Below are 10,543 nucleotides of genomic sequence, written 5' to 3'. Positions count from 1 at the left end.
TGATTGAATCAAAGTTTGTGCAGTTTCTGTCAATTTTAAATAACGTCGATAAAATGTTTTTTTTTCATCCGATTCATTGCTTATTAAAATAATCATTTGCTGCAGTTCTAAATAATCATAATCATCATCATTATCATCATGATACGATATACTGTAATACATTGTATTCATAAGTACCTTTCAAGGCCCTTAGTATACAGTAAATAGTGGCAGTTGTGCACCACTGCAAATTACAACCATAAAAATAAAGCGTGTTGTTAATATATTATTGTTTTGTGAAAGCAGATGTGTTGACACAACGCTTGCATGTGTCTCTCATTAGCTTGTGATGGTGTACCTAATGTTGTGGCCAGTGAGAGTACTTTTATGTTTTGAGTTCATCAAAAAATTGCATTTACGGTCAAATCTGATCATATACCGTGAGTGTGTGTGTGAGCGTGTGCGATAACAGTGTGAATAAGCCAGATATAGAAGAGGAGAAGGAGTGTCCCTGGAGGCCTCCACACCACTGCTCACCCTGCTGCTAGGCACACTACACACACCAGAGAGCTTATTTACCCAGCAGCCCCAAAAGAGACCTGGGCCCGGGATCTTATTTACTCCGAGCCTGGGCGGCTATCAGGTGCTGAGGGGATCTGGCCAGCAGCAAAAGCAAATACCCCAGATCAAACCCATCCACGGTGGAAGAAAAAGGGGCACTGAGCCAAAGTCTCGGTCAAGAACTAATGTTTACTCTCTGGTTTGCAAAGCTATATGTGGACTCAATTCCGAGGACTCCAAATTGACACATCACTTCCTCGCTCCCCCCCCCCCCCCCCCCCCCCCCTCCCCCCCCCCACCTCTTATATTAAAGAAGCGCTAACATAACCATACAGTATGTCTAGACGGCGATAAAGTGGATTTCTCTTTTAAAACCAGCACTGCCACCGGTCTTGAGGATCAGACACGGTGTCGGGTGGGGGAACCTAGATGAAATACAGGGTTGGGGTAGGGGGGGATACGGCGCTAATGACGAGCTCTTATGCATCAGTGCACTTACTAATGAGCTTCCAGGGAGAGGCTGGCAGAGCCTGAGCGAAGGCTGAGCCGGGCTGCGAGAGGCCTGGGCCATCACTTCCCCGCTGTGATCCTTGCCTTTCCACTCGCAAGGAGCCTGGGCTCCCAGCCACTAATGAGTGTTAGAGGGGGAGTCCTTGCTCGCGTCCACCTGCCAGCCTTCAGAGCCCAGCCCGCTGCAAGACAGTAGGGGTCAGATGCATTCCTGAGCTCTTAATAATTTACATCATATTGATTTCTTCACTGTTAGACATTCTCAACTGTATGGGCTCTCCGTTCTCTGCCAGGAAAAAAATCGCATTCCGCCAGAGAACGCTGGCCGGCCTCCGAACCGAACTGACGCTCTACTCGGAAAGGCTCGTAATGTTTTGGCATGACTTTATAAACCTGTGGCGCGCACAAAATTCCCCCCAAAACAGTCAGCGAATCCAAATTTCCATGGCATCCGATTTCTTCCCACAAAGTTATGACACCGGAGACAATGAGCCCAATCAAAAGGTACAAAATTGCAAGAATGAAAATGAATTATGCAGTTTGCATTCGACTTAACCTCTAATCAGACTCAGGGAGGAGGACATTAATATTCCTGCGCTGTCAATATGATGATCTGTATACTCCGTCCTTTAAATATTCATCAGCTTTGAACACAGAGCTCTCCTTACTGTGATTCATAATTTAAATGGTATGAATGTTACATAGGTGTGGCGCCAAGAATTACTTTCTTGCAGCCCCGTCACACTTATGGCTGACTTTTAACACCGTCCGCCTTCCTTCATCCGTTCATTTTTCCCTCCATCCGTTTGTCTGTCTGTCATCTATTCATGAGTCCGTTCGCCCATCCATCTGTTCATCTGTCCGTCCATTCGTCTATTTGCCCTTTTGTTTGTCGGTCCGTCCCTCCATTGGTTGACTGTTGACTGTCTAGCCCTCCGTCCGTCTGTCTGTCCACCCGTCCGTTTGTTTGTCTGGCCATCCGTCCATCTATGTGTCTGTCACTTGTCAGTCTGTCATCAAGTTTGTCTGTCCTTCTGTTGATACATCCGTTCATCTATTCAACTGACAGTTTATCCATCCATTCATTAACCAATATTCAGTCTTTGTCTGTTCATCCATTTCCGAATCTATTAATGTATATTCATCAGTCCATTCGTCCGTCCATGTCCACCTATCTTTGTGCCAGTGATGAACTATTTGTCCGACCAATTCTTACAGCCTCCTCCACAACTTTGATTGCCAGTGTGTTATTTTGAAAGCAAAACAAATCATCTTCTGAATTGCTTCAAATTCTCCTATTTACTCATTTGAAGTGATCGCCAATTCCATGGGAGGTTGAGACACAGATATGCCCTGGAGCCAGCAATGTACAGCCTCCTCATCATACTGTCTGAAGTCAAATCAATTTTCAACATCTACAATTTGGTCAAAATGCTTGAAGGAATCGTGTGCAGTATAAATGAAAAACAATAATCAAAATATTTACCTCGCTCACATTTTCTCTGGTGATATACTGATGAATTGTTGCTTTCAGTAGTTCGTTCTTATGGTTCCTTTTAAAGAGATTCCACTATGAAAAAAAACATCTATAAAATGTTAATCAACAATCTGAATCAACTGCAGAATTTGACGAGGCAGTACCGAGCTACGCCGTGAATAGCAAAAATCAATGAATAATTGACTCACCCCCATAAGAGTGGTTTAATGATGTAGATGCCACAAGATCACTGAAACGTACTAAAAACGGAGAGGATCATAAAGCATCAACACCATACATCTAACATATACATAATCATGAATCCATGTTGCGTAGATGACTTTATTCGGCCTTTAAAGTATTCATCACAAACAAACCACCTTGAAATAAGGCTCCTCATTGGTATTAGCTAGCATACTAGCCTAAATAATACGCTAGAACAAATTGACGTGACATCACACGTGAGCAAACAAATATGCACACTAACACTTTAAGCAAATGTTATTAAGTCTTCAAACTAACCTTTTGGCATTTCCACTTACACATTAATAAATGTTAAGGAATACAAGTTAAGTGTAACGGCAAAGTAGACGATACACAGTAGTCCATAAATATGTAAATTTTCAAAAGTCTAACTGTGGATATGCGGGGAGTCACTGTAAATAAATTTTAAAAAAGCAAAAACAACTACAAATCTAATTGAACATACAAAAAACGCTGATATTTACACTACGGCGACCATTTTAGGGTTCTCTGTGACAAAAACATTTCACTTTAGCAACATTAACATCGCAATAGGATGTGTTGCGTATAGAAGTTTGTTGCTAATTCTCCCATATCAGTTGAAACCCAGATACTGTACACCTTGAATGGACAAATGAGAGAATTCTAAGCAGAAGGGGTGATGGTTGTTGACGTTCACAAATCCTTAGCCTATTATCATACTTTCCTCACTTATTTTTAACTAAAGGTAACAATATCAATAAAAAATACCAATAATTGTGCTTTTTTTTCTGAACATCTGCGTAGGTTCTCAGTCATCAAGGTTGTGGAAATCCAGAAATGTTGAATGAACCAAGGCAAATTGACTCTTCTTGTTTGCCAAATGTATTTTTTTTTTTTCTTGTTTCCTGAAAACATTTTAATTATGCTATTAGTCTCGCGAAATAATACACTGCCGATCACGGTAGCAGAGAACACATCCACTTCTGCTTGTGCCACTTTCACGAGTAATTCAGTGTCCTTTGAGATATTAGAATTTTCTAAACTTTAGTATTTCATTATTATAATTATCATTATTATTTGAGCTTGACCAGTGACCACCAGTAAGAGGGAAGGCCCAAATTAATTGTTGCGATTTTAGGGAGCCTCAACGTGCCTGGAAACTCAACCTTGTTGCACTTTTTGTGAACTTTTTTTGCATTTAGGGGCAACCCTGAAAAACCTAGTCAGTAGCGCCCCCTGAAAGAAAAAAAAATAGCCTCAAAACCAGTTTCACTTCAATAGACATGTCAATCATAACAGTACACATGAAAAAGTCTCAAGAACAAATAGCTGAAATCAAACAGGGACACAACCATGCATTTTGGTTTGCTGCTGCCATTTTAGGCAAATTCCAGCACTTGTACTTTGACGAACTCCTACTATGGAATTTGCCTAAATGAGCAGGCAGTAGGCTGATACAACATTTCCAAGCTGTTTTTTGTTTTTTTTGTTTTAAATTACTAATGTGGATGGAATAATAATTTCTTATATTTGACTAAAAAGAGTCAAAATAATCTTTAGAAGATACTAAAACATATACTCGACTGAACTATTCTTTTTTCAAGTACGTTTTGTATATTTTAGGCAATATTTATATAATCTGAAACAGGATATTTTCACTTATTAAGATATTGATGGTGGTATTTGTGGCTTTCAACGACAGATTTCATGGGGGTGGAAAAACGTCTAAAAAAATCAAATTTGATATTCCTACATCCATTTACAAGAGGGCAGCAATTGGAACGGGTATTATAAATACAGTCATCATAACGTTGAGTGAGCCATAACTTGGCCAACACTGCCCCCTTCTGGTTACTGTGTGACTGTTTTGACCAGGCATTGTTTTCAGTCTTCTGCTGCCTCGAACTCAGCCGCTGTTCGTAGAATAAGGCGAGATCTGCTGCAATTCGTCTGCCGGGTTAATGTCACATTCAAACAAGCTCATCATTGAGGGATCTACCCACACTTCTGGTGTGAAAAAATTAAAATAAAAAAAATTATATCATCAAATATGATATATTTCAGTTTTTACCATCAACAACATTAGGGCCATTATACTACTACTAATAATAATAATTATTATTATGTCTTTTTATGTGTTTGTTTATTTATTATTATTTTCCATTAGGGCCGGAGCAGCGACCGCTGCAAGGGATCTATTTAATTCTTGTTGTAATTGTTACTACTACAACTACTACGGCTACTACTATTAATAATAATAATATTAATAATAACAATAATTACTACTACTACTACTACTACTACAACTAATAATAATAATAATTTATTATTATTATTATTTCTCGAAACGTTAAATAATAAAAATAATAATAATTATTATTATTATTTGTTATAGTAGTAGTAGTAGTGGTAGTAGTTGTATAAAAGACGAGCTAATGAAGAATAAATGATAATAAATTTGAAATGTAAATTATTTATGAAAAATTATTTGTAATTAATTCATTTATTATTAATATTATCATTGATAATAATGACAATAACTTGGATTATGAATATTTTGTCCGTATAATTAGGCTTCTGTTACGAAATTAATACGGTCTAATTATCATATAATGTAATTTGCCCTACAGACCACCAAGTGTCAGCAGAGATCTATTTTTGACATGCTGGATTCCTCTTGTAGGGCGAAGAACTATTTTAGAGTTTACCTTTTGAGCTTGAAATATATTACTTTTGGATTTAGTGTTATCTGCTGATCTGGTGGTATCTCATGTACAGTGATGACACGAAGCAAAAGAATGCATTTTGCTATTGTCTTCCTTTTTGGTCCATAAACATTCTATAATTGTCAAACTACGACCATGCTGGTGATCCATTATACCAGTTTAGAAGGAAAAGAAACCCATCCATTCAATGGGCGTGACACATGGTTACACTTGTACTTGTTTGGAGAGTGCTGTGTGCGTCATAGACAACTATCATGAAGCTAAATTAGGTAAGTCGAATATTAGAAAGACCTCTTAGCGGGCAGAATTCCTGATACAGCTCTCATTTACAGTACAGTAAAAATGGTAGATGACATATTGGTGTTTCCCATTTTGACCTCATCGGTTAGCCTTGTTGGCAGAGGTAAGAAGTAGCTATAATGGAGTCAATATTGGACCAAAAGGGGCAGGGACACTTCTTAGTGGCCACAGTGCTAAAATGAAACATCATCATGATGTTGAAGACCCAGCTATTACACATTTACAATAAATCACCCTCGGATTGAACTTGACGTATGACCCTGAAGGACTGGACTGAGATGTTCTGTGCACGCTGACCCCCGGGGTAATTAGGGCTTCCTCATCTTTCCTTGAGCTTAAATAATTAAAAGGGCTCCATTTTATTTTTGGTGCATCGTCTTTCCCTGATAAGTCCGATGGTTGATCATGCAGATCAGAGAGAAGAAGCACAGGGGGATAGTCATTAAGGAAAAGGCTTAGTCAGCTACAATGGAGGTAAACAGACAAACCTTGACCTCTTGCTGAAAGTTGAGGGTTTGCTGGTAAAATATACATGCAAGGAGAGCCTTAATGACAAGAAGAAGAAACTCCCAACAGCGCTCCTGTTTCTGTCATTAAACATTCCAAGCTTATGTCGAGCATGAGTTGCATGACAGTTTGCGCAAGGGTTGCTTAATTTGCACATTTCTGTACTGGTCGCCCTCCAGAGAGTTGATGACTGTCCTTGTGTGAGTTTCTCGCACGAGCTGCATGCACACAAGACAGCCAAGAGCAATAATTGAGGTACCTCTCTCCTAATCAGCTAAGGCATAAAACACACTTCTCAGTCATTTCTCTGCTGTACGGCAGACACATTTTAACTACAATGAAATGAGATCCCATACAAGAGCTGTATCAGCAATTTTCCCTTTATGAAGATGACAACGCTAACCTTTGATTGACCGTGTCCTAGATGAGGTTTTAATTCAAACACAATTTATTTATTACTGTAGCCGTAGTTTGGAGTGGTGTAGCTCTGCCAACAGCCAACCACATAATACTGTGAAAATTAATGTAATGTCACTGAAAAAGTCGGAATGTTTCTTAAAGCGGCACTTATCCCATAATGACAGGGTGGACAGCAATTTCAGGGACACATGCAAAATGCTCAAATATTATGAACATAGAATGTACAGTCTGTTGTCAAAATGACTTGTTTTACCAAGTAACCTATGGACCATAAAACATTGTAAAAAATGATTTAGTATCATTTAATCACTTATTACACACACTGTAGTTAGCTGAACAGTGTGTGGTACATGCCAAAATCACATGCATCCATTTAAAAAAAAAAAAAAAACGATGTAAAATGAAGGAAACATTTTAACACATTCACTGCCATTGACGGCTTTAGAAGTCAAATATTCATGTTAACTGGGACGGCTGGCAGTGAATGAGTTAATAGACTTATCATTGTACTTATGTGTGCAAATGGTCAAAGTGGACACTTATGATAAGACCCCAGGGTTTTATTTATCTGCTACAGTTTCTTGATGACTGATGATTCTGATGAGGATGCCAAAGTATACAGTATATACTTCAACTCAAGTACCAAGTGTGACTGCTTTTGTCACCGCTCTACACAGTCACAAACTACAGGTTCTATCTTTTGTAAAGACAGAACTTATGATGCAGCTCTTGTATTGGAACTGAAGCTTACCTAATGTTATGGGCCAGTCGATTTATCCAATTAAATAATTCCTTCTTGGTTCACATTTATTGACCATCACTGCTTTATAGCGCTCACCAGTGACTCACTTTGTGTTGCATTCAACATATAATCATAATAGAATAGCAAAACTGCCACAAAGAACAATTAAAAGGAGTCTACCAGGAGCTAGAGCCAGTTGCACACCAATGGGGTACATCAGTTTCCATGGCAACAGATCACAAGGGGACAACATAAAATGAGCTACTCACTGCATTGAGCCTCTTTCAAGAGTTAGAAATGACCTGCTTGGTCTATATCAGTGTTCCCCACTAATACAGAGAGGATATTATATACTGCTCCTATAGGCGATGGAAAATGTTAAAACTTGTAATATGCTATCTACATGTCAGTCTCCTCCTTGTACCGCAATCTGCACACATTGTGGAACAAAGGAAGGTGATTAAAAACAATGGAGACGTTTCCAACGCTTTGAAAACTGTCTGGGGAACGTGACTCATCTGTATCTGCTGGTAATTCAAGTGCTATTAATAACAAGCAGTGTATTTTTCTTCTAAAGCAATTACATCCCAAGAATAAAATTTCATCAGCAGTAGTAGCAGAGAACAACGGAGAGCTGCCGGCGATAAGACCGAAGTCAAATCAGAAGGTCATCAAGATGATACAAAAATGGTTGTGCTTTTAGAGAACCTTGGCTTTTAATTGGCAACATTTTAATAATTCATATTGGTGATGTGTTACTCAGGGGAAAGGTTCACCGATGGTGCCCTTTTCCATGGTGCCCCTGAATGAGTAATTGCCACAAAGGAATGTTTAGCCATGGGCTCAAACAACTGTTTGCAGTTGGAGAGGAAAAGAAGATTCCTTCTAACAAGACGATAATATCAACTTAAAAGCAACAACAATCTTCCATTTAGCTTTAAATGACAGATTCCGATTTATATTGAAGGAACACTGGCATGTTTCGAGAAATACCATACTTTTCATTGGTAGTGGATCTACCTACACACTTCTTTAGTTCTGTACTAGTATGCATGACATATAGCGGTACTTTTGTATTACCCGTACAGTGCCATGAAAAATTATTTGCTCCATTCTCAAATTCCTATTTTTTCGCATAGTTCCCCGACTTTAATGTTTCACATCATCAAACAAATGTAAATATCAGAAGAAAATAACCCAATTAAACATAAACTGCACACTTCCTTATTGTTGAGTCATGAACACTGACCTTAACTGAGGCAAGGAAGGCTTGCAGTTTGCCACGGTTTCATGCTTTCTCCATTTGTGGATAATGGTGCTCATCGTGGTTCGTTGGAGTCCTAAAGTTTTACAAATGGGTTTGTGAACATTTCCAGGCTGAAAAAATGTTTATTAATTTATTTATAATCTGTTCTTGAATTTCTTGGAATCGTGGAATTTTGTTGCAGCTTTTTAAAATCATTTGGCCAACTTCATTTTGTCAGATAGGTTCTATTTAAGTTATTTCTTGATTGAACAGGTCTGAAGGTAATCAGGTTGGGTGTGGTCAGTTAAAATAAACACAGCTTTCCAAAATATGTGATTAGCCACAGTTAATTCATGATTTAACAAGTGGGTGGGGGAAGGCAATTACTTTTTCACAGAGGTCGAGGTAGCTTTGGATAGTTTTCTTTCCGTTAATAAATAAAATCCCCATTTAAAAACGGCATTTTATGTTTACTGGGGTTATCTTTTATATTTATATTAGTTTGATTGTCATAAATATTAAAGTGGGGAAACTAGGCAAATTAATAAGAATTTATTTTTTCACAGCACTGTATACTGTGCAACCCTTTACCTGAATCAAGTTTGCACTTGTGCAGTAAGAAGATGAAATAGTCAATTGCAAGAGAAGGCAGGGGGAGCACTTGAAATGATCATAATAGATTAGCATGTTTTTAAGCACGTGAATTAAGATTAAAACTACAGAAAATAATTTCTTTGAATTGAAGAAAATTTGATGAGTCGCTTTTTTTTTTACGAGACAGTTTGAAACATCTTGGGACAAAGCACCAGTTCTGTGCTAGCGTGCGTGACATCATGCAAGACCTCTGGATATCTTGGGGCGTAGCGAGGGTCTCCCTTGGAGATCCACATGGGTGAGTGAAAATTTGGTGTCAGAAAGTCAGTCTCAACTTCAGCCTACTTGGACCATGACTAAGTTTTGACGCAGGTGGTCTTATACGATTTGGGTGAATTTGATCAGGGCACATACAAACAGACGCGATCTCTACAGACATTTGGTGGGTGACAGACGTATTTCAACAGCGGGCATGGAAACCTCTGAATCATTGTATGAATCAATTAATTTAACTCATTAATATTATTATCATTGTTATGATATTTTTTTTGTATCATCCAACGTACTGTCCGGCACGGACTGTAGCTATGGGGGGGGGGAGAGCACACGTATGATCGCTGGAGCCTATATTTGAGTCGCCAGTGGTTTTCACCAGCTCATTCTGTGTTTCATAAGGTTACTAGGTAACGTTCAATGCTCCTGTCACGCAGGGATCGCTGCCTACTCTTCCGCATTTAGAGACGGCTACAGACTATTTAAAGGGAATGAGAGGAGGCGCTTTGATTGGACAGGATTGAAGTTGGCTCTGAACACACCCACACGAGCGCAGGCGCCTCCCTTTTAAATGCGCTGATGTACGCCGGTCCCGAAAGTACCAAAACCAGATCTAACCCGACTCCTTACAGAGATGCACCACGTGCAGCGCTGTATTTACAGCAGTCACGAAAATAGACCCGCAGAAGTTTAGTTTTGTTTAGTCTTTATGTGTAGACTCACATCTCCCATGCACAAGATCTGCACATTTGTCACTCAGTTGTCGAATGGTGAATGGTGTATAATTTCTTAGATTTAATATTAATAGGGATCCACGATACCACTTTTTTCATACTTCTACGGTACAATTACTTCAATTTTAGTACTCATCGATTCTGAGCACCGATCTTTGATGAAGCATTACGTCTTGCAATTGTGATGAAAATGATTTTAATCAAATATGGTTCAAAAAGATAAAACAAACTTTTCTTGAACATGGCATA

The sequence above is a fragment of the Phyllopteryx taeniolatus genome, chromosome 12 (assembly GCF_024500385.1).
Source record: "Phyllopteryx taeniolatus isolate TA_2022b chromosome 12, UOR_Ptae_1.2, whole genome shotgun sequence".
Classification (NCBI taxonomy): Eukaryota; Metazoa; Chordata; class Actinopteri; order Syngnathiformes; family Syngnathidae; genus Phyllopteryx; species Phyllopteryx taeniolatus.
The sequence above is the reverse complement of the archived record's forward strand: the minus strand, read 5'-3'. Positions refer to the sequence as shown.